Genomic DNA, 24,520 nt, shown 5'->3' with positions numbered 1-24,520 from the left:
AATTTAGAACATCAACAGCCTTTGATCAGGGCAGCTAGCTTACAGCTAATTGTTTCCAGAGCCCTTTTTTGAAAATCTGTTCAACTACACTTTGCATGTGATGAGGACTGATGCCTGAGTTCACTGCCTTCATTCTTGGCGCACAAAGGAGTTATGCTTGGTTCACTTACACTTAGGTAGCTAAGTGTTTGGCCAAGCAACAGAAAGGTGGTTTCAATTGTTGTCTGTTTTCACCCATTCCCCAAATAACAAGGCATAAACTGAAGGATGCTTTAGGAAAGTTGGAGATAATTGGCTGCTGGATATTTTTCTGTGGTTGGACTATCTTAAAATTCCAAAGACTTTTGCTTCTTCTGGATTCTTGAATTTTATAGATAACTGGTGAATATAGACCCCTTAAATTTCGCCTTTAATTAACACGCAGGTAAAGAATAACCAGTGTCAAGAGAAATAACCTTAAGCCAGAGAGCAAACTCCTTTAGTACTCAAAGATCTGTGTCAGTATTCCCTGACACTAGATAAAGAGACATAGAGAGCATGGGAATCACATTTAGCAGTACGAACTTCTATCTAACCTTGGAATTCTTTCCTTCCAACCTTCATGATATCTTTAGGTGTCCTCACAAAAGCCCTAAAGATTCAATGAATAGTTCTATGCACATAGCCTTTGTGTGTGACCCCACCTACAATTTCAGTTTTCTCTGTGTGTTTGACTACCAACTGCAAAACACTGAGTCGACAGAGGTCACGCATTGACAGGAGCATGAGCACATACATTCCTTAAATTCAATTTGATTAATGATATCTTGGTTATCTTATCCACTCCATTCCCAATGCTCAATTCTATTGTCTTATGTATATTCTTAACTATTCTTATTTTTACGTGTGTGTGTGTGTGTGTGTGTATGTGTGTGTGTGTGTGTGTGTGTGTGTGTGTGTGTGTGTGTGTATAAATGTGTATTAATGCAAATGTGAGAATGTCAAAAAGACAGCTGTGGAAACCAATTCTTTCTAACCAACATATGGGTTCTTAGGGTTGAACTCAAGTTCCTTATTCACTGAGCCATCTCCATAATGCCAGCGTCCTAACCATTGTCAAGAACCTAGACAAGTCCTTCAAGTGCTTCTTGACTGCATTATTGTCACTTTATATTTAACCTATACATCTGATTGTTTGCAAATTTCATCATTTTTTATCATAATATTCTGGAAATAGACTCCCAGAAGTTTTCTGTGCTTCCCTACTTGCCTACTACAACCACTTTCAATATTTTAACATCAGAATGAGCTTCCTCAAGAACATTGATTAAGCCAATAACAAGTTAAAATTATTGAGCACTGCCCACAGCCCAAAGATAATACTTATTTTAACTCTTAAGCCTGCTGTTTGCCAGTTCAAAATGTCATGTCCAATTTTGCTTTCTACTGGCCCTCCTACTGCTATTCTGTGTTTGGGGGATAGCTATTTGCATAGTATATGGGTGGTCTCCAATCATTTGTATGGCATCGGATTTTTAATTTATCAGGAAGAATGTCCTCAACAGACTTTATAATCTAAACCATAGTGTGAGATCTTTGCCAACTCCTTAGAGTCAGATATGCTTCTCTGCTCTGGTCTTACAAAGTCCTCTGAGAGTATGGAACACCACAGTGACTAATCATTGTTGGTATTACTTTATCCACAATCCAGTGAAAAGGTTTTGCATCCCTTGAATCCCTTAGTCCCAAAAAGATTAAGGTAGACCATCAACCTCACCCAATGCATGGTCACTGTTCTTACACTTCCTCGGAGTGTAAGCTGCTTAAATCAGTGAAGCTTCATTATTACACTAAAATATAGTACAAAGTCTACAAAATTATCAGCCCAATAGTGGTATAAGTAATGTAATCATGTTTTATTCTTTTTTATTTGATCCTTAAGACTCTTTGGAAGATGTTAATATTAACTCAAGTGTTTTTAGATTAGAAACCTAAATATCCAAGAGAAACAACAATTTCCACAAAGTCACACATACAGAAAGAATATACACAAATGCTTTCCTGAATATGGTAATTCCCAATTAAACAAGTAAATCATTGGCTGAGGTGTTCTGTGATATATTAGAATTGGCTATTTTTTTTTCTACACCCAAAGCAATTTGAGCAGAAAAATTATTAAAATCAGATGAGTAGTTAATTACCAACCTTTCCACTCAATTAAATTTTGAAACAGTTATTTGTTTGAATTAGAAATCTTCAACTAAGATTGAGTATCTAGATATAACTATTACAACCAAAACAGTAGAAGACAATAATAAATGTTAATTTTATAATAATGAATGAGATAATGTAGAAAATGGGAACATTGGGATTTTCCAATCAGCAAGCATGTAAGCTACAGTCACAGCTTTACTGCTTAGTTCTCAATCAGGAACACTTTTACCCCAGGAGACAGTAGCAATGTCTGCATACATGGTTAGCTTTCACAAATAAAGGAGCAGAATCTCCAGCAATGTAGCTACTAAACACTCTCCAATGAGCAAAGAAACTTCTTCATAGGGGAAAAAAAATTCATCCAGCCCCAGGTGGAAATTATTGTAAAGGCTAAATAAAACTTCCTCAGAGTAAAAAGTAGATTAAACAATGATTCTCACTGTTAATGTGTAGTCTCATAAATTTCTATGGAAGTGAACTACTGAGGTCACACACATAAACATAGTATGAATTATATAGACATAGATATCATTAATCCCAACTAAATAACTGTTATCTCTGTAAAAATGCATACATATTCATATTTTAGTTATCAAAACAAGTATGTAATCATTTCTATTAAGTACATAAACAAGTGTTTAATTTATTAAAATGCATGCTTGTATTATGCTAACAATTAAATTACCCAGTATTCACATAAGAAAATTTAAGAACATCTTATAATCTAACCGCTGAAGAAATGAATGTATTTTATTTTATTTGCTTTATTATGTATTGGCAGCATTAATTTTTTATATTTACAAAGATAAAAATTGTGTTCTTTAAAGTCAACACTCTACCGTGCAATAGTCTTATATAATGTCACTTCTGTATCGAACAAATTCCATCTCATAATTAGATCATAAATTATTTAATAATATATCTGAGCTGGTCATCAGTGTTTTGCTATAATAAATAAGATCATGAAGAAAATTCTTATATATGTATCTTTAGCCCATTCACTGGTTATTTTCTTGGGATAGATTCCATGAACTAACATGTTGAGGTCAAAATGAAGCATTTTAAGGTTTAGGGTTTCAGTGATACAATCCATAAAACAGAAATAATAAACTTTGGCTTTTCCCTAGTCCATAGTATAAACGGGTCATAGAATGATTATTTATTAACATAAACCACAGAACAGGCATCCAACTGTGAACTTATCTCTCTGTGTGCAAATAGAAGTGGAGGGGGCAGAAAATATACAAAGGCGCTGTTACAGAAATAGAGCTGATTGTGTTTATTTTTATTCTGACTCAAATGCTATGACTCATAGAAACCTCCTTTTCAGGTAGAATGTCAAATAATATACCAAAGAGACACATATGAGTGGCTTCCATACACATACAGCAAAAGAAAGTTTATTTACAGATTTTACTTACTAAAACCATATACAATGAATTTTGAAGACCCCAGATAGTAAAAACATACTCCATTCATAAGCTATATGGTCTTTCCTTCTTTATAATACATGTTGGTTCTGATCCTTTTTGATTCTGTATCACCATTTCACAGGTAAGAAGAACACTGTAGATCTGAGGTCATTCAGAACATTTTCCATGTAAACAATGTAGTAAATTTGAAACCAGGCATCATCATACTCATCTTACAATGTAAGTAATTCTTTTAAGTCTATTCTTGCTTTCATGTTACCATAGTCTCACTTAAAAGTTTTTCATGTCCTCACATGTAAAAGATTACTAAGTGTAATAATTATCCTTAAGAATAGAAATTCTGTTCTTTATATTTACTTTGCTTCTAACACTCCCAACATTGTAACCTACCAAGCTACAGGAGGCAATCTCTATTTGCCTGCAGACTTCATTGAATGTTGTTGACTTTGGGATCAAAGATTCAAGGAAATGCATGTGAAGCCATATTGTCAGGTGTCATATGATGATGTTTTAACATAACAGCATATGTCTCAAGTTGCCGTTATAAACATGGAAATGTGCTCGTTTCTCTAGTCCTCAGAAAAGAGAAGCTAGTCTCAAGAAGTGGAACTCAGCTGTAAAATTCAGAATCCATGTTTTTACTCAGGTAACCTTAAAGGTACATACTGTCTTCAGTATGATGGGCGATATCGTTCTGTATATATGCCTCTCTTATTGGTTAAGGAGTAAACTACCAGCCATTAGAGAATGGAAGATAGGCGGCACTAGGAGAGGAGGAGAATTGTCAATGCACAGTGGTTTGGAGTGACATGTGCAAGATTTCTGGGAGTAGCAACTTTGCTAATATGGCCTCTCATCTTATTCGATCTGTCAGTAACATCTACCGCAATGGCTTTTGTGAATATAGCACATTTCCTCCTTGCTTCTACTTATTTTCAGAATGAAATCACTGAGAGCACATCACTTCTTTTTGCAAACTTCCTCTACCATCTTCATACACAATGAGAAGAAATAGCCATGGAGTTCTCCAGCACACAGGACACAGCTTATTAAACACTGACTTCATTCTATGTGACTCTTCCTACCAGCCCTTGTATTAATTATGTTTTATTTGCCTTGTTTATCAAAGTGATAACTAGCAGACGTTTGTCAGGTGGGCAGAGTTCTGCATCAAAAAGCAACAAAAGAGACATTGAAAATATTGTCTGTGTTGTTTATATATAAGATGTGCCTAGGAAATACGAAACAGAGTTGGGGAGACTCTTCTCTCTAAAATGTGCTTCATGTGCAAGCATAATGACCTCAATTCGAACTCTTATATCTTATATCAATCAATCAATAAAATGTTCAGGCATTGGTGTCACATACCTTCACACCTTTAATACGAGCACTCAAGAGGCAGAGGCAAGTGAATCTCTGAGTTCAAGGCCAGCCTGGTAAACAAAGCTAGTTCCAAAACAGCTAGAGCTATTGCACAAAGAAACCCTGTCTCAAACAAACAAACAAAAAATTCAACCAACAAATCAATCAATCAATAGTACAGAAAACAAGGCACTATAACACTCATCTGTAATCTCAGAGCTTGAGAGACAGAGACAAGTAGCTCTATAGAGGGGGCTAACCTACTCAACTCACCATACAGTAAGCTCCAAGTCTTATTTCAAAGAATTAAAAGGAAGAGACAAGAGTGATGGTTCAGCAGTGAAGAGTCTATACTGCCATTTTAAAGAATTCAAGTTTTCTTCCTAGCAACCATGTTGAGTAGCCACTACTGCCTATAATTCCAGCTCTAGAAGAACCAGCATGTTCTTCTAGCCTCAACAGGCACTTGTATTCATATGCATATACCAACGCATGTGCGCACGTGCACACACACACACACACACACACCTACCTCTTAATCTAGATAGTAACAGTGTACATTTCAAATTCACATACATGTGTTCTCTATCTAGTAACAGTTGTGAATTAGCTCTTCTTTCTTACCATTGCTTTTCCTGATGTTTCATGGAACTCGCTCTTCCAGGCATGGCATGGTCAATGCACTCTTGAAAGCTCAGCACCCATTACTACATAAAACCTACAAACCTACACAATATTGGGACCCCGTTAACATTCTGTGGGGTAGGGAGAAGTGTCTGTTTCATGAGGCCTCACCTCTCTCTTGAGGACTTAGAGGCAATTATTGGTTGCTGGGGGAGGGATACATTTTTAAGTGGTGTAGACACTTCTCATGTTCCTGTAAATAACCCCTCATCTGTTCACCTCTAAGCAATTCAAGGAAAACTCCTTATGTTAAAAAACAACAATGGTAACTAAGAGGAGAAAAATAATAAGCAGGAATGGAAAGAGGGCAAAAAGCAACAGGAGCATAATGTGATTATAATAGAACTTGTATATGTATAAAAGTGTCAAAATCATAAGCATCATTAAGTATAACCAATATGTACTCACTATATTACCTAATTTTCTGTTGTTGTGATAAAATACTGAGAACAACCACACCCTATGGAATGAATAGCTTATCAGTTCTTATGATACACTGTTTATCAAGGGACACCAGAAGCAGGAAGATTACATCTTCAACCACAACTGGAAGCAGACAATGAACTTGAAGTGAGGCAAGGCTATAAAATTGCAAATATGCAACCAGTGACATACTTCCTCCAGCAGGACTTCACCACCAACTGGAGAATGAGTTTTACAATACCTCATCCTGAATGGGGGCTTTCTAGTCCAAATGACCACACTAGTAAAGAATAAAATAAAATACAATAAGACAATCCTTTTCTTTTACTTTCTGTTTTAACTCAATGATACCTTTGATAAGTACAGCCAAGAAGTCATATATTCTAAATACAACATAATCACATGGTTTCTGGCAAGGTAATGGTTCTGCTCCAGCTTCTTTATATATACAATAGAAATAATATGCACACAAAGATTTGAGAGGGTGTTACATGAAAAAAAAATTTCAAATCAATTCCCCACTGGTGGGAGATAGAGTGATAGCCTAGGATATACAGATACTAATCCACAAATCACATGACATTTGGCCTACACAAAAGGAACCTAACAAATGCATATAATCGAAGGAGAAGAACAATAGGGATTACTTCCAGTTATTTGTGTGAACTCTATTTAAATGTAGGTGTTCCTGAGAAAACAGGGTGTTTTGCTTTGTTTCAAGGGAAGACTATTGTTGGACAGAGGTGTGACAACAGAAAACAAGCCAAAGAAGCTTCACCTAGCTAGTGTTAAAGAAAGAAGGGTTGGCCTGTGAAGCTTGAAAAGAAAAAATAAATAAGTAAATCAAAGATAAATTTTCCTTAAAGCTTCCAGAAATGGATGCAGCCTTTCTGTGGCCCTGGCTTTAGTCTGATGAGACCCCTGTCAATTCTCACTTTAAGGCCATATGTTTGTATTTGTTTTTAAGCCACATAATTTATGTGAATGTTTATTCTACTTTTATTACTGTCATATGAGCTTCTAATGATAACAATGAAGGCAAGGTCTGGAAGCTCATAAAAAACTTCACTAACTACATTTTTATCTAGGATGCAAGTTTCCGTGGACAAAAGAGTTCCTCGCTCTCTGCTTCGAGTTCTTTCTATTGTGTTATGCAACAGGGAGGGAGTGGTTGGAAAACATGACTGCATTCTGAAGAACTGCCTATAATGCAATTGAATTGCTTATGTAATGAATAAGAAGCTCTAATAGCTGCATTATAATTATGTACCCTGAATTCTACACATAGTTGTTAAGAATTAAAAAAATTCAAGATAAAAGAAATAAAGTCCTTAATATATCATTTTTATCCCCATGGAACAGCTGAAGCAGAAAAAATATTTAAAAAACCAACTGCTGGTTGAGAATCTTGATCTTAAAACTAAATCTCACTCATCAGCATAGCGAAACTCCCACTGGCCCACAGGACATACACAAAGGGATCGGAGACTTCGTTGGGTTGATCATGAGTATCTCCTAACAATGTGATAACTTGGAAAGGAGATGGTTAGCAAAATAGTACCACAGTGTGGATACTATTACAAATTCATATCCAAAACCAAGACAAGGGGAGACAGTCAATAATTGGATATAAACAAAATTGAAAACCTAGATTGAATATGAAATTTTATTAGTGAAAATAGTCTTAGAGGTGATAGGAATTTAGATTTCTAACACCAAGTTCTGACAACAAAAATCTGGACAAAGTTATTAGTAAGACTCTGAAAATGTCTCTTTAGTAAAATAAACTTAACTTGGCTAGATAAAGTGAAGGGAGTCTCTTTAGTGCAGTGTTTTTCTTCATTAGACTAATGTGCTTGAACAATTTCAAAGCAGAATCTGTATCACTTACCCTGTGCTCTATAACTAGCTTCCAAGAACAGAGGCTTTAAATAATGCTGCCTTATCTCTCAGGACTCTGAGGTCTGGCTGAGCAATCTGGGTTCTTTGGTGAATCTTCTGCCTAGAATCCAACCAACCTCACATTCGAGAATTGAGTATCCCTTTTCTTATAAGGTTTATGCTTTTGTTTTTTGTTTTTTTATTGTTGTTGTATTTCTTTTTCTTGTTATTATTTTATCTTTCTTTTTGTGCATTGGTGTTTTGCCTGCATGTATATACATATGAGGTTGTTGGGTCCACTGTAATTAGAGTAGCAGGTAGTTGTGAGCAGCCAATGGGTGCAGGGAATTGAACCTGAATTCTCTGGAAGAGCAGACAGAGCTCTTTAACTACTAAGCAATCATCCCAGCTCATTTTGTGTGTTTTATAACTGCTTCTTGGATATATTTTCTATTTTAATATATTGTTGCTTTTTTCTTCCATTTACCAAAATCTAGAGATAAATCTAATGAGGGACACTCAATTGAGGAATAAACAAAAACAAACAACGCAAACAGACTAATCTATAGGTAAACCTGTTGACAATTTCATGATTAATTAATGATGGAATGTAGTGAGGTAGTCCTTCTGTAGCACTGACCACGCCCATTGGGGGGTGGAGCGACGGGCGGAGGTGACCTGAGGAAGGAGGTCGGAGGGGGCCAGGAAGGCGCTCTCTCTTTCTGGCATGACTCGGACAGGAGAGGATCGGGTTGAATTTCCTGGTGTTCATCTGTCTAGGTTGTAAGTTATTTCTCCCTGAATAAACATCTATTCGGCCTATTTGTTTATCCTGATCCTTATTTACCGCAATAATGGAAGAGGGCCCACTGTACCGTGTATATCTTAAAATGTGCAACATAATATCAAACATTTATTTGGACAAGTAAGTGAGGATGGAGCAAAGCAGTTTAATAAAAAAAATATTAGCCTAACTCAGAAAAGTGAGAAAGAGATCAATGAGATGAAAAAGCATAATACTATAATGCATTGTAAATCTGAAGACAGAGTCTGGGTGTTCCAACTCATCAGGTATGCTATAGATGGGCCTAAACATAGGAGTTACCAAAATAAAAATAAGTATCAAAGTTTATGTCACAGATTTTTGTCACAGAACTTTTGATAATTATGATAATTATGAAATATTGAACAAAAAATACATATAAGAAAAAATCAGTGCCATGTATAGGGAGATCAATTCATTCTGTATGTTTTAGGTTTCAAGTGGTAGCAGAACTACAGGGTGAAATATACTGTGGAACACATTAGTTCATTATTGATCTAACAAACATTTCTGTAAGTGTGCACTGACATGACACAACCAAAGATAATGAATATAGATCCGGCCATGTTAGAGATAGTAAGCAGCCAAATAGGAGATTAACATGCACTATCTGGGCTGCAGAGATGCAGCAGTGGGTAAAAGGGCTGGCTGTACAAGCATGATGACTTAAGTGTATAACTCTAAAGGTTGTGCAAACATCCAAGAGTGGAGACCTGAAATTATAACCCCTATACTGAGGAAGTTGGGGGGGAAGAAAAATGATATTTTCTTGGAGTTACTGGAAAACAGAATCAAGAGTAAAGAAACAGTGTGTTCTAGGTTCTTCAAGAGACCTGTGTAAAGAGAATGATGTTGAAACCAACGCTTAAGAACACCCAGCATGCTCCTCCAGCATTTATGCACACACACACACACACACACACACAGAGAGAGATACACATAAACATATACAAATAACATATGCACATAAATAAGTGTTAGATAAAAAGAACCATACCTTGGATGCCTGTGCAAAGTCTGCAGTATGTGTTTTATGATACCTTTGATAAGATTTATGAAGAAATGTGTGCTGGTAGGAACCAAAATGCAAAAGAAAATGAAAAGAAAAGATTAAACACCCCCACAGTAGTATGATTGATAAAACAAGTTTCACCATCAAAAACTGATGATGCCGAGCAGGGTCAGTCCTGAAAAAAGATCATTATTGACATTGAAGATCACTTTTTGAATAGTGTAGCAAAAGTAACTCAGAGATGAAGGAAGTATAAGAGGAGCACAAATCAATCAGATATTGCCATGAAGAACAAAGATAAATGACATGACCATGTGGGAGGAAGCTCATATTAGAAGAATGGCCTTTGGGTATGTTTATGATGTGAAAAATAGCATATAGAAAATGATAAATATAATAGATAAAAGTATGATGGTACTTCAATAAAATGACTATTAGTATTCTGTTATAGATCAGTGACTTGTTCAGTTATCACCAGAGAAGCTTTCTCCTTTGGCAGACAGGAACACATGCAGAGACGTACATACAGCCAGTCCTTGGAGCACACAGCTCTAAATGGGATATCTACATCAATACCCTTCCCTCAGAGCTCAGGAAACCCTGAGGAAGAGGAGGCAGAAAGACCGCAAGAGCCAAAGGTGATGGAGGACACCAGGAGAACAAGGCCCTCTGAATCAACTAAGGAAGGCTCACCTGAGCTCACAGAGACTGAAACAGCAAGTTCAGGGCCTGCATGGGACTGCACCAAGTATTCTGCATCTGTGATAGCTTTCAGCATAAAACTTTATGGAACTCCTGTGTGTGTGAGCAAGTGGAGTGGACTGCTGATGCTTTTGCCTGCTTTTGGGTGGCTTTGTCCAGCCTTGACATAGTGGTTTTTGTTTGTTTTACCTTATTATAGTTTATTTTGTCAAAAGTATTAAAATGCAAGATTAAATAAATACAATGAGAGAGGAATGGTACTAAATGAAGACAGGCAAATACTCATTTCTTTCCATGCATGGTCATTAAATATTATTTGAGAAATTATCTTGAGGACTTCTTGACCAAGAATCAGATAGTATGTTTAGTAAACAGTACACATACAGCTTAGTGCCTGTCAGGATTGGTAACTGTAACATCAGGGAATGGACAGGATTAAACAAAAGAAAGGTGACAATAGGAAAAAATGGATTCCCTCAATCTATCTGTATATTTCTCCTTGAGACATAGGTTTGTGTTAGTGTAGTTCTCATACTACGGGATAATTAAGGTTGTGAACAGAAGCCTTATCATTGGCTATCCTTAACATATGGGGAGTTTTCTGAATCACTCATGTCAACAAGACATATTCACAAATATCGCTAACAAACACCATAGAGAAGAGACTCCAAAGATCAATGTAAAGTGAGAAGCTATCAGATATGGCTGACTTTGAAGACGAGGGAAGGGACTATAAGCTAAAGAATGTGATGACCACTAATGCTTGTGAAACAGGTAAATGAGGCCAGCACACACCAGGGAAGAACAAATCCCACAAGCACCCTGATTTTATTTGTACATATTTCAGATTTCTACTGCAGAGAAAAATGAGAAAATAACTATTTTATTTTACACTACTAAGACTTTTTATAATGTATTGAAATAAACATGAAAAATAGGCACAACACAGGCTCAAACCCAAAGTGAGGTAACTATGGGGAGGTATGAAAAAATTATCTTTTTTATTAGAATTTTCCCTCCACCAGGAAGAAATTCAGAGGATAAATCACTTGCCAGACCAGCTTGGAAACCTGAGGTTGGATCTTGAGAGTACACATAAAGCTGGACATGGTAAAGCAGTATGTAATCTCAAAGTTTCTACCAAAAAACAGGAGATGAACACAATAAAATCTCCAAAAGCTTCCACTAGGCTGGCATGCACAAGAGCAAGAAACCTTGTCAAAAGCAAGGTAGATAATGGCCAATGCAATAGGTTGTTCTGTGATGGTCTCCACATGCACACTGTGTCATACACACACACACACACACACACACACACACATCTCATTCAGACATTTGAGCATGTATACACACATCTTAGATACATACATATATACAGGGAGTAGGTAGAAATATGAAGGAGAGAGAGAGAGCTGCTGCCTTTATTATTATCATTTCCTGGTAGGCTCTTTGGTAAGGGGCATGCCAAGAAATGTTTGAAATGTATGGTTCCTTTCCCAGAAATGACTGTGTGTATGCTAGCAGCTACTAACTGAATTGAGTCGGTTGTTCCTGGTAGACCCAACGGCAAGCATTTCTTTTGAGTATGATCTTGCTACCATGTGTCTATTTTCATAATAGTAAACAAAAATGTATCATCTAACTAGGACTTGTAAAAGTCCAGAGAATTATCAAGTAGAAAGTGTGTCTCTACAATGGCTTCAGGAATTCATCTGAGATCAGAGTCCTTACTTCTACTGGGATGAAGGGGAGAAAACACTGTCACTTTAATTTATAAACTTTAGAAGTAATTCCAGTTGACATCAATAAATCCTCCAGATATTCAGCTTCCAAACCCTTAAGTCATTCCATCATTCAGATGCCGCTACCAAACCTTTCTATGCTGTTTTCTTTTTACTTTTATTGATTCTTTGTGGATTTCACATCATACATTCTAATCCCACTTACCTCCCTGTCTGCTTGCATTTGTCTTCCACCCTTGCAACCACTCCCCCAAAAAGAAAACCAAATTTAAAAGGAAAACCAAAACAAAACATAGAGACAAAACAAAACACAAACAAACAGAAAGATGAAGAATCATGTCCTGGAAGCTGTGATGTAGCCCATTGAGTCACATAGTTTACCCTTTAGTCCGTTCATCTTTACCTGCAAGTGTTCATTGCCTGGAGTCATTGTTCTGGCTAGAGGCCACTGGTATCTGCTACATCACAGCTAATGGACTGTCATGGGACTATTGTTGGATATCCTGTTATCCTGTGTCGTGGAGATCCTGCTGAAGGTTCCTCACGTTCATATGCTCCAACAGATGAAAGATTTGATAGAATGAATGGTGTTCAAAATATATCTGGCTTTAAAAATCTGGCTTTCGGGATTGGATAGAAGGCTTAGTTACTAGAAATACTTGCTACTCTGGCTGAGGACCTGGGTTCCTAGCATCCACATGATAGCTTATATTTCTCTGTGATTCCAGCTCCAGGAGTTTTGACACATTTTTATGGCTCTCATGTTCACTGCATATGCATGGTGAACATACATTCTAGAGAGACAAATAAATAAATGTAAATAAATAAATATTCACAAGAATTTTAAAATTCATGAGGTAAGAGTATTTTTCGGTTTCTTTAATGTAGCCTAAGAAGAAAGGATGTTCCTGGCTCAAACGTCACACTGAAATGATGTTGCCTGGATAAAGCAATATGTATATGATCCTGTCATGTGGGGAAATGTCACCTTTTACCCTGGCATTAGAAACTTCTAAACCTCTGTGATGCATAGATTTAAGACCAGCTCTTCAACCCGATGCTTAAACCTCTTCACCACTAGCTGGAACTTCTAGAAATTTTTGCATCCTTTGTGAACCTTGACTTCTTCACTTGGAAAAAAGAGAAAATATATGCATCTCTAGTTTATATGAAACATTCAGTAATAAACCATATACACTTAACACAAGGCCTGATACCCATTAACATGTGAGTCCTAGTTGACTTCATTATTTCCATTGCTGTACTTATAATTCATTGCCATTGTGGTTATAATTAATATTTATATGCAGATTTATTTCACTGTATCTCTTCATGTAGCTTATCTTCTTGCCTTTTAAACTAGAATAACCACTCTCCCACTTATGTGACCACATCCTATCCTGCATTAAATCTCTCCCTTTACCATCCATCTTCAATATGTTTCCAAAATTCAACTTTCAGTTCCTATATCAACACTGCCTTGACAATTTCACCAGCTAAATCCAGAAGATCCCGTCCTTTCATTGTGTTCTCATGAGTGATGACTAGATCCATTTCCAACTCTGACTTGCAGGGTATGTGCCCTTCTGCCTCCTGAAAACTTTACACCTCTCAAGCTCAGACTTTAATCACTTCTTCGCCTCCACTGATACTTGGTGAATACGCTCTTTTATCTACCTAACTCTAAGAACTGACTCCATATAAAGGAATCCTTAGTAGAAAAATCTCTTCCTTTATATCTGCTTAAACCTCAATCTGATAAAAAAAAATGTAATAATTTACAGAGTATATAACATGATGCATTATTAGTTTTGTGGACTCAATAACATAGTAAAAAGGAATTAGGGTTAAGGCCTAAAAGCCTTGATGTTGCCACTAGAGTACACATTATTATTAAATAGCCAGTATTCATAAATTACCAGGAAGCTCATAGATTTGAATGTGCTTATCCTAAGCACCAGTTATATATTGTAACAAAAGAGAATTAATTGTTTTTATCAAAACACCTCATTTAATAAAGGAATTTACTCTGCATGATTTGCATAATGTCTAAAGAATATGCAACATGAGTTTAGTATGCATTATTAGCAATTATCTACAGAAGGCTTTCAGCAATTTGCTACACTGATATCTTTTCTCATTCACAATCTACAGATACAAAAATTAATATTCAGTAGAGGTGAAATTTTAAGACTTGTAGAGAGAAAATTCTCAGAGAATGTGGATTTTAGAGCCAGCAAATATTTTCCTGAAGGAGATGCATGTAATATAATTCATCCTTAAAATCTATCAAGTTGATTAAAATAAAAATCATTGACATGACTTTGATCAAAATGAAATAGGTTCAGGAAAAGAGGAGAGAAATCAGGACTCAGAACTAGGGCACCCTGAGAGAATGAGCCTGAAGACAGAGAGGCAGAGGACTGGGTGATGCTTCTGTTTCTCCTTTTATGTTTTCCCTTTACAATCTCATGAATGTGTCTGTAGAAAGTCCCACTTCGATTGCCTCAAATCTTCCAGAGTCCAGAACACCATCACAGAATTCCCTTCACATCCTTCCCATAGTATCATTTGTTATGAAATAGTACCCACTGTGTTGTATACATCAACCATACAAGTAATTTATTTGTCAGTCAGAAAAAAATAGCATCAAACTCTAGGGCACAGAAATTCTGGGAGTGGCCAACCAATGTCTGGTCCAGCCTGAGACCCATGCTATTAGAGTGAGCCCAGCTGTGACACTGCTTGGAGGACTAGAACACAGAGACCTAGGATAGTATCAAACAAAACTGGAGGGAGAAAATGTCATTGTAATGATGTCTAACAATATCCTGCTATACTTATAGATTGGTGCCCATGCTTCATCCAGCAACTGGTGGAAACAGATGCAGAGATCCACAGTCAAATACTAGGCCAAGCACAGGGAGTCCTACTGAAGAGAGGGAGGCAGGATTGTAGGATACAGAGGGGTCCAGGAGATCACAAGAAAACCCACAGAATCAACTAACCTAGGCTTATAGGAGCTCACAGAGACTGAACCAACAACCAGGGAGCCTGCATGGGGCTGACCTAGACTCTCTGAATATATGTGACAGTTGTGCAGCTTGGTTTTTTTGTGGGATTCATAACAGTGACAGCAGAGGCTACCTCTGAATATTTTTCTGGCTTTGGCACACTATTCCTCATATTGGGTCATCGTGCTCAGCCTTAATACAAAGCCAGGTACTTAGTTTTACTGCAAATTGATATGCCATATTTGTCCATGACCCGTCTGCCCTCTTCAGAATAGAAATGGAAGAGGAATGGAATTGGGGATGGGGGAGCAGAAAGGATGCGGTCAGGAAGGACTAGGAGAAGAGGAGGGAGGGGGAAACTCTAATGAGGGTATAAAATAAATAAATATATAAATAATTTGATAAATAAATATTTTTTAAAAATCCCTCTAAGAAAAGGATTCCAGCTTGAATGCTATTATGTAATTGGTCTGCTTTTGGGAAAATAGCATAAAAGTTAGCATCAGTGGATATTGCGGTAAATAAGGATCAGGATAAACAAATAGGCCGAATAGATGTTTATTCAGGGAGAAATAACTTACAACCTAGACAGATGAACACCAGGAAATTCAACCCGATCCTCTCCTGTCCGAGTCACGCCAGCCAGAGAGAGAGCCTTCCTCGCCCCCTCCGACCTCCTTCCTCAGGTCACCTCCACCCATCACTCCACCCCCCAATGGGCGTGGTCAGTGCTACAGAAGGACTACCTCACTACAATTCCCCTTTTACTCTAAAGAAAAGATTTAGGCTTAATACAAAACTATATACAAAACAGTGAATAACAAGTGTGCTCTAAGAAAAGGAAAATCGAGAACAAAATGACCTACATATCTAGTCCTAGGGTGAGGGCATAATGGAGTTTACAATAGAGTTGTCCTAAGCTGGAAAACGTAAGTCTAGTACCTAATATATCTAACTAGGAAGAGAGAATAATAGTTGTGATAGTTTAATCTTCAACCTCATCAAGACCTGAGAAGGAAAATAACAATACTAGAGTAGACAGGAAATGCGGATGGACAACTTCCAAAAGGTGCAGCAAGGACAGAAACAGCAAGCCACCTGAACAGTCACCCTAGGTCTCACAGCGACGTTGGTACACCCAGATTTGGCTAAGGCCAAGAGAACTTGACAGACCACAACAACAGCAGGGAAATAGAATGGCTGTCTTACCCTGACTTGGCAAGGTCAAGCAGTCTTCTATATTTGTCTCCTGCAAGCACATAGGACTGCATGTCCAAATCAGTGGTCAAGGTGGGGGCAATTCTATGCCCAACAGGCCATTAGCTGAGGCGAGATTGAACTCCAGCAGGAGCAACAACAGTGTCCAACATATTTTCGGGAAAGTGCACGGTGCTGTCAGGAGCAACAGTGTCTCATGTCAATGGAGTACTAATATTAAAACATTTAAATGCCATGTTCTGCATGTCTATGAAGTGATTGAAGATTAAGCATCTATATCTGACTAATCTCATAGGTACAGGAAATGTGAGTGAAGATAATCTGTAATACTCGGGAACTTAGCTAAAAAGACTGATTAAAACTTTCCTGAGTAAAGCAGGAACAAATACTTAAACAATATAACTATTTACATATACCTACATGTAAATCCCTAACTACCTCACTACAAGTGGCTGTGCTTGGCTGATTAGTTATGTAAGCTCCCTCCACAAGCCTGGGAAGGATAATAAAAGAACTGGTCTTGACTGTTCCATGACTACATGGTGGGATCATCTATTTTCTCAACAGTGTGACCAGGCAAATGAAGGAGATAGTTTCACTTCCAGTGTGCTTCTAGACATCAAATCAAGCAAGCTCAAGTACTCACACTATTTTTGTTTTATGTTCTATGTTTAGTTTTCCAACTATGTATGTACTTTTATTGAGAAGAATGTTTACTCCCTTGGAGCTGAAACCCCAGCTGTTGTGAACACCCTGACTTGGACACTGGAAACCAAAATCATGTCCTCTGCCTTAGCTATAGGCAAAGAGCCTCTTAATCGCTGAACCATTTTATGTTTAAGAAGTCATTGTTTAGTCATGATACTTGTATTAGAAAAATGCATCATATACTTTATATTTAACCGCTTTAAGTATGCTTAAATATTTACCATATACCCATACAATTAAGAAAATACCTTCCATACATTGAAGGTGAATCTTTAAGATATTTTCTAAAATTCAGAGGTATTTACAAAAAGTATCTCAGGACAACACGAAGGTATATACAGTATGATTTTTCAATAATATATGTCCATACACAGAAGAACTAGAAGTAAAATTATAAACCAGAATGTATTACCTCACCAGTGGGAAGTTTATAAAGAAGGGACAGAATTTGTTATCAATATCATGAAATTATCAGAATGAAAATTAAATTTCACTTTCTTTCAGTACATAAATCTTTTCTTACTGCCCATAAATAAGTTTGTTGACTGAGATATCAACCAATAAAGTGTTACAGCAAGCAAAAAACAAAATATGATGAGTGACCTGTGAACTGGGGGCTCCTCAGATCTGAACAATTTTCTTTGACTCCCTTTCAACCTATATCCCCTGGATGTATTGTCCAGCTCTGTCTCCTTTTACTTTATGCTACCCTATTGTTAAAATGTTGCCTAAGTGCTAAGAAGGACTTGGAGTTCTAAGATGTACTAGAGTAAATGATCACATTCTTAACTGCATCTAAAAGGTGTTTTAGAGGTAGATTTAGAGTCTGTGTAGTAAAAGCAGACAACCGAACAGCTTGAGGACAAATTTCGTTTTTTTTTTTTTTTTACTTGAACATGGTAACAGTCTGGTTACTGTGGCAGTTTTTCTACATTTAAGGTTTATTGTTGTTTCATTTTCAATATAAGAGTTTCTTAAGATGATGAAGCTTGTTCTCTGGAGCTGCTTTCTCTTCTTTTTCTTCTTCTTTCTTCTTCTTCTTCTTCTTCTTCTTCTTCTTCTTCTTCTTCTTCTTCTTTTTCTTCTCCTCTTCTTCTTCTCCTTCTTCCTTCTTTTCCTCTCCTCCTATTCCCCCTCCTCCTCTGTCCTCTTTTTTCTTCTCTTGCTTCTCACCATTCATGTTATTGATTTTTGCTTTATGTGTAGGACTGATTTGCATACATGTGCCTCTGTTCACCATATCTTTATGAAGCCCACAGAGGCCAGAATTGTGAGTTGGATCCCATGGAACTGGCATTACAAAGGGCTCTGAGATACCACATGATTGGTGTGAGTAAAACTTGGGGCCTCTGGCATAGTGGTAGCCAGTATTCTTAAATACTAAGCCCCTTCTTATCCATTTTATCATTATTATCATCATAACAATATAGTTTCTCTCTCCCTTCCTCCTGACCTCCTTGCCCCCCCCACACACAGCACACACACACACACACACACACACACACACACACACACACACACACACACACACCACATCATCACGCAGGAAAAACATGCACATGCTCACACAGTTATAAACTGAATAAAGCAATAAAGTTAGAAATGACAGTTTCACCTTTACCCTAGTCTCTTCCTCCGTTTGGTCTCAAGCTTATGCCAAAGCAAACAATGACTCTATGCAAATGGAAACATTCTGTCTTCTAGGTTTCAAAAGGCATCTCTACTGGTAATAGGGAAGTACCTTCATCCTTACTAACCTGCTTGTTGATTTACAAACCCTTTAGCCTCTAACTCTTGACCTCCTGACTCAGAAGGTACAGATGAGATCTGGTATTCTCTTATTTAAATGGTTGTGAGGATGACTAGGAGCATGTGGATTCCTGCATAGATAGAGGGCTATTTGCTAAGGCAAGCAGTCTCTTAATTTATCAACCTGCCTAAAGCTGAACTTGCTAAATTGGTGAGTGTGGCAGGGATTTCATTAGTGGTAGATAGGCCCTTTTCACTTGTACATCTCCATGAGAATTTGAGGAGCCCCATTTCATCCATTTGGCTAAACCACTCAGGAAATTTAGGACAAATCCAATTAGAGGATTGTGCTTCCACACACTGCCAAGAAAGAAACAAACAAAACAAATAAGTGCAGTAAAATCTCTTAGTCAAATGATTTGATTAACTCTTTTGGCATTCTGAATAAGGAAAACATTCAAAACAACCAAAAGCTTTCTGGCCTAATTTACACATGCAGTAGATTCCAATGTGCACAATCTTTAGACAATCCACTAGGTTAATGAGTATAATATATATATATATATTATACTCATAGATCTTTGTTTTTTAATTCTAAAATAAAAATGGTCCTGGGGATGAGTCTGGAGTCTCATTCACACTAGGCAAGTATTCAGCTGCTGAACCAATTCACACCTCTACCAACTGTTCTGAATTACACTATAGTCATTAAAGTTTCTTTTCGCCAAAGTAAATTCCTCTTTTTTGTTATCTACTTGACTGCTCAAAAATGTAGAGTATAAACACAATGAAGCCTCAGTATGTACTCTTGACCACCAATCAGTGCAACCCAAGTACCTAAAAAAATATTAAGACAGAGTTGATAGTTAAGAACTATTGATTAAATAATGATTGAGTTAAAAATGGGTTTCTTGAATTTCTTGCTGTCATGCAGTACTCTATGAGGTCTCTATGAGTATAATGCCACACAAGCTAGGTTGATTAGGACTCCCTTATTATTTGAATGCTCTGCTACTGAAGTTTTAAAATTATTTATAATTTTATCTTTAAAAATGTGCTTTGTAGGTTTGAATTTATGGAACAAACAGAATATATGTATGAATATTAATGAATACTACTACTTGAAACTTAATCTGAAAAGAGTACATGGACTGACATTTCTGGGAGCACAAAATCCATGGCTCCATGTGATGTGGGTGCTGGGTAATTCTCAACACTAGTATATTATGTCTGGCCTGAAAAATTGGGACATCCAAAGACCCATGGGCCAATATTTTTTGTTTAAATCAGCATTGGCTTCTATTTCAAACAAGAAATGCTAGAAGAGATATGAAGAAAAAGGAATTTGGTCCTATAGTCTTTTTTTCTTATTGATGCTACTTACCTCTATTAGCTGAACACTTAACAATGAAAATTTTCATAGAGGACAAAATAAAAATAAAGTTTAGCTTCATCCTTCACCATCTTTCTTGCCAGCAGTAGGCTGATGGTAGATGGTATTTATAGAATGAATACAGATCAAAACTGAAATAAAAATGCCTAAGTCAATTTAACATGGTTTGCTATTGTTCTTCAATATCTGTCCTTCCATCCCACCCATCCATCTGTCTGTCCATCCATCCATCCATCCATCCATACATACATACATACATACATACATATATTCCTCTATCTATCTGTCTATATATCTATTTATCTATCTATCATCTGTCTGTCTATCTTTCTATCTATCTATATCTACTTATATACCTATCTATCAATATGTGACCAACAAAATATATAACTTATGATAATTCCCTATATAGCTTAAAGTTAGTTATTTTTCACTTAAAACTAGCATGTACAACATGAAGTTGACTACAAAAGTTATGGTAGTAACTTACAATACTAATGTTTATTTATAATGACATTAAATAGCAAAAATACCACAAAATTGAGACAGTGGGAAAAAAAGGTGTTTTTTTTTCAGGGGGCGGGGAGGAGGCATTTGTTTTTATTACATTTTCTAACAGAATTTTCCCCGTCCCTTCTAATGAAACATTACAGCATTATGACTTTTATAATGGTTTACCTGACTCTGCCTATCCGTGGAGCCGTACCAACAGACCCAATGAAGGACACAACTCTTATATCAGTCTGTTGTGCCTTGAATATTGCTTTATTGTGCTGTAGAAGGCCTTGTGTTTTGGGAGCTTGAATCTTGGGAGAGAAGTGCTGGAACTTCATGAGGCAGGGATTGGCCTGATCTCTTCAAGCCTTAGCTTCTGGTATCACCATGCAACCGCTCCTCTCTCTCCTTCTCTTGCAGCCCCATCCACAATGCTATCTTCTACACTGTGATGTAGCTAAGAGACCACGCCACGGGCTACCACCACTGTGTGCATTGATTCATCCTCCAAATCTGTGGGGCGGTTAAAGCTACTATTCTAAGGTATTCACCACCAATTACTTAATAGTAAATCTTAACGGACAACCACATGGCTGTAAGGAGTAGAGTTTTATTTAACCACGATACATGGCCATTTCTATAGTTATTTTTCTCTGTGTATATAGTTTCTTCTTCCTAAATACCCAACTGGAAACGATTGTTTTGCAACTTGGTATATTTGGTTTTCATGCCAACTGTTATTATTAGGCATATGGCATAAATTCTACTTCCCAGGAGCCTTTAACTTTTGATTTGCTTGCAGGACTAATACATCCTCAGCAGGATGGTGATGAGAATAAAACACTCATGGGAAGTTACTATTATATACATAAAATACCTTCTGTAAGTGACTTTGGAACCAGGCAGTTAAAACAATAAGTTAAATATTGGACATTGGATCAGAAGTAATTTGAGACCCATTTAAAACAAACATAAATAAAAAAGAAAAAATATAATAACCTAAGTTTGCACTCAGCCAATGGATTATAAAAATTATCTAAAATACCATATGCGTAAATATTCCATTATCAACAGGTAGGATTCACAAGACTGGAAAAGCTAAATGTTACTACCAGAAGGAACTCATTGAGCTCTCTTAGATGAAAGCTATTCACAAAACAGAATACCCACAAGCAGTTCAGACATGGTAGGGTAACCTCAGTAAATGCAGGGGATAAACTCAGAATAGACTCAAACATGTATAAACATTAAAAATCATTATGCTTACTTCCTAGAGATGACACTATAGGCCTGTGTTTATGCAGAAATATAGATCATCAAACCAATTAGTGCCCTAAAGGTCAGTCAGTGGCCAGGAGTAGAGTACAGAAAGGGTGGTAGAAAGCATGTGGAGACGATTTGAGGATTTGGAAATGTTGAGGTTGTTACGGGTACATCCATTGATTAAAACTTGACATATTATATACTTTAAATGGTGCAGTGTTTCTTATATTAATTATATAAAGCATTAAACACCAGAATGAGAAAAATTGAAGAGAGTAAACAGACCAGCTGTTACAATGATGACCACCAGAGGGGCTAGCACACATTCTTGTCCTGCAACCTTGGAGTGAACAGCATAGACATGCTGGTGTTGGTATTGATTAAACTCACAGGAGCTTTCTGCTTTCTATTTGCAAACTGTGGCACACATAGTAAATGTTGCTTGGATGCTTTTGGCCAAACACACAATCCTTATTTTCCTTCACCTTTGGTAAGCCCACCAGATCACCGGCCTTTTTGGTGAAATCATTACCATTTCTTTGTAACTAATCACTCCTCTTTGATCTGCTAATGTACTGAATTCACACTCTCTCAATAAAGGCTGTTATAGAAATTTAGAATTGGCTTGTAAGTTTTCCTGAACTTATTACTCTATAACCTTGAATGATTCATGAACTTTGCAGACATCAGTTCTTCTGACTATGAAACATAGGCAATGATAGCAACAATTAGTAAATATAACAACAGCAGCTCATTACCATTTTTTGAGAGTTGCTATGCTACAGGCAAATATAAATACTTCCTGTCCAATAGTAAATGGAATTCTATAAATGTTACTGTTTCCATTGTCACCATTACACTAATATTGTGGACATGGTCTCTTCAGGTTTTTCAGTTTCTAGAAGACCCTCCTGTACAGTGAGTGAATATTGCTCCCTACCGCTTAAGCATTGACACAGAAGAATGTAGATTAACTTAATGAGTAAACATGTGGGCACCTGTTCACATTTCCTTGTTCTGTGATAGTGACTGATGTGCACCTACCATGCTGACCTTCACAAGTACTGGGGAAATATCTTCTTTTCACTGTGAGCAGTCAAGCATGACCTTCATTTGTTAGGCTGCCTGCCAAGAGGAAAGTACAACAGAATACTCCTTCCAATTTATGTAGGCATTGTAAAAGTAAAGGCTCCTCAGAGATATTGTAGATGTGGGGGGAACCAGGAACTGAGGCAGCAAATGACCCGATAGATGCCACATTGAGTCCTTACAACATATTGTATGTCAGAGCAATTCTCCAACTCAGAGGTGACAAGCAGAATATGCCATGAGCTGATGTCTAGCCTTCTAGGGAAGAGAATCTTCAGGAAACTGGCTATGATCCCTGTGCTTCATTTTCAAAATTCAACAAGTCCAAGTTGGCATGAGGTGACAGTGATTAACATAAACCCAGAGTAATGGAACAATGTAAGAGAATATTGCCATATTTTTCAGGTACAACTTTGGATGATTGGGAATATTTCAATATTACTTTCCTTAGTATTTTTACATTATAATACTAATTTCCTCAAGACTGTGTGTCCTGATTAGTAAAAGTAACATACATCTAATGTAAAACATAAAAATGTGTATTGAAGAAAATAAAAGAAGGTCCATTCACGAATGGCAATGCTGAAACTTACCATATAGATTTCCAAATAGCCCCTGCAAATAGATGCTTATATACTAAGCAGGAAATATGCAAGATATTCACACAATTCACTTTAATCTTGCTTAGTAAAAAGGATATTGCTTTAGCCTACTTATCCTCTACTCAATCTTTCATTCCTCATTTTATGGACAGAACTGCTACAGTTGAACAACATTTTGAGTACTAGGTACTATTAATCAAGACACATTGTAAAGCTTGGATCTGTGGTCAGGGAGACCACAGAGGGGAATAATGCAGAAGACAATGGAAATGGAAAGCAGAGCTGTGTATGGGGAGAATGTAAAAGGCACAAGGAAGTTCTCCAGCACTGTTTGGTAGTGAAATTACCTTGATAGAACTTGAGAAAAATAGAAACAGTACTTAAGTGCAAAGCAATTTTGGGGGGTGCAATAGCATGCATAATTCAGTTTTCTATAGAGTTTTTAACCTTGCTCAAAAAATAATTAATTTTAGGATAACAACACACAAATATTTAAAGTAGACATATATATATATATATATATATATATATATATATATATATATATATAAAATCTAGCACAGTGGGGGTTCAGTGTTTAGAGTTGCAAGCTCTTGTTGTGGTGAACCCAAGTTTGATTCCAAGTACCCATATCAGTGTCTCAACCGCCTAATGCTCCAGCCATAGAGGATCGACCCTCCTTTTCTGAATTCCATCGGTACCTGCACTCATATGCACATATTCACACAGTGAAA

The sequence above is a fragment of the Phodopus roborovskii genome, unplaced genomic scaffold, assembly GCF_943737965.1.
Source record: "Phodopus roborovskii unplaced genomic scaffold, PHOROB, whole genome shotgun sequence".
Classification (NCBI taxonomy): domain Eukaryota; kingdom Metazoa; phylum Chordata; class Mammalia; order Rodentia; family Cricetidae; genus Phodopus; species Phodopus roborovskii.
This window is presented reverse-complemented; position numbering follows the sequence as displayed.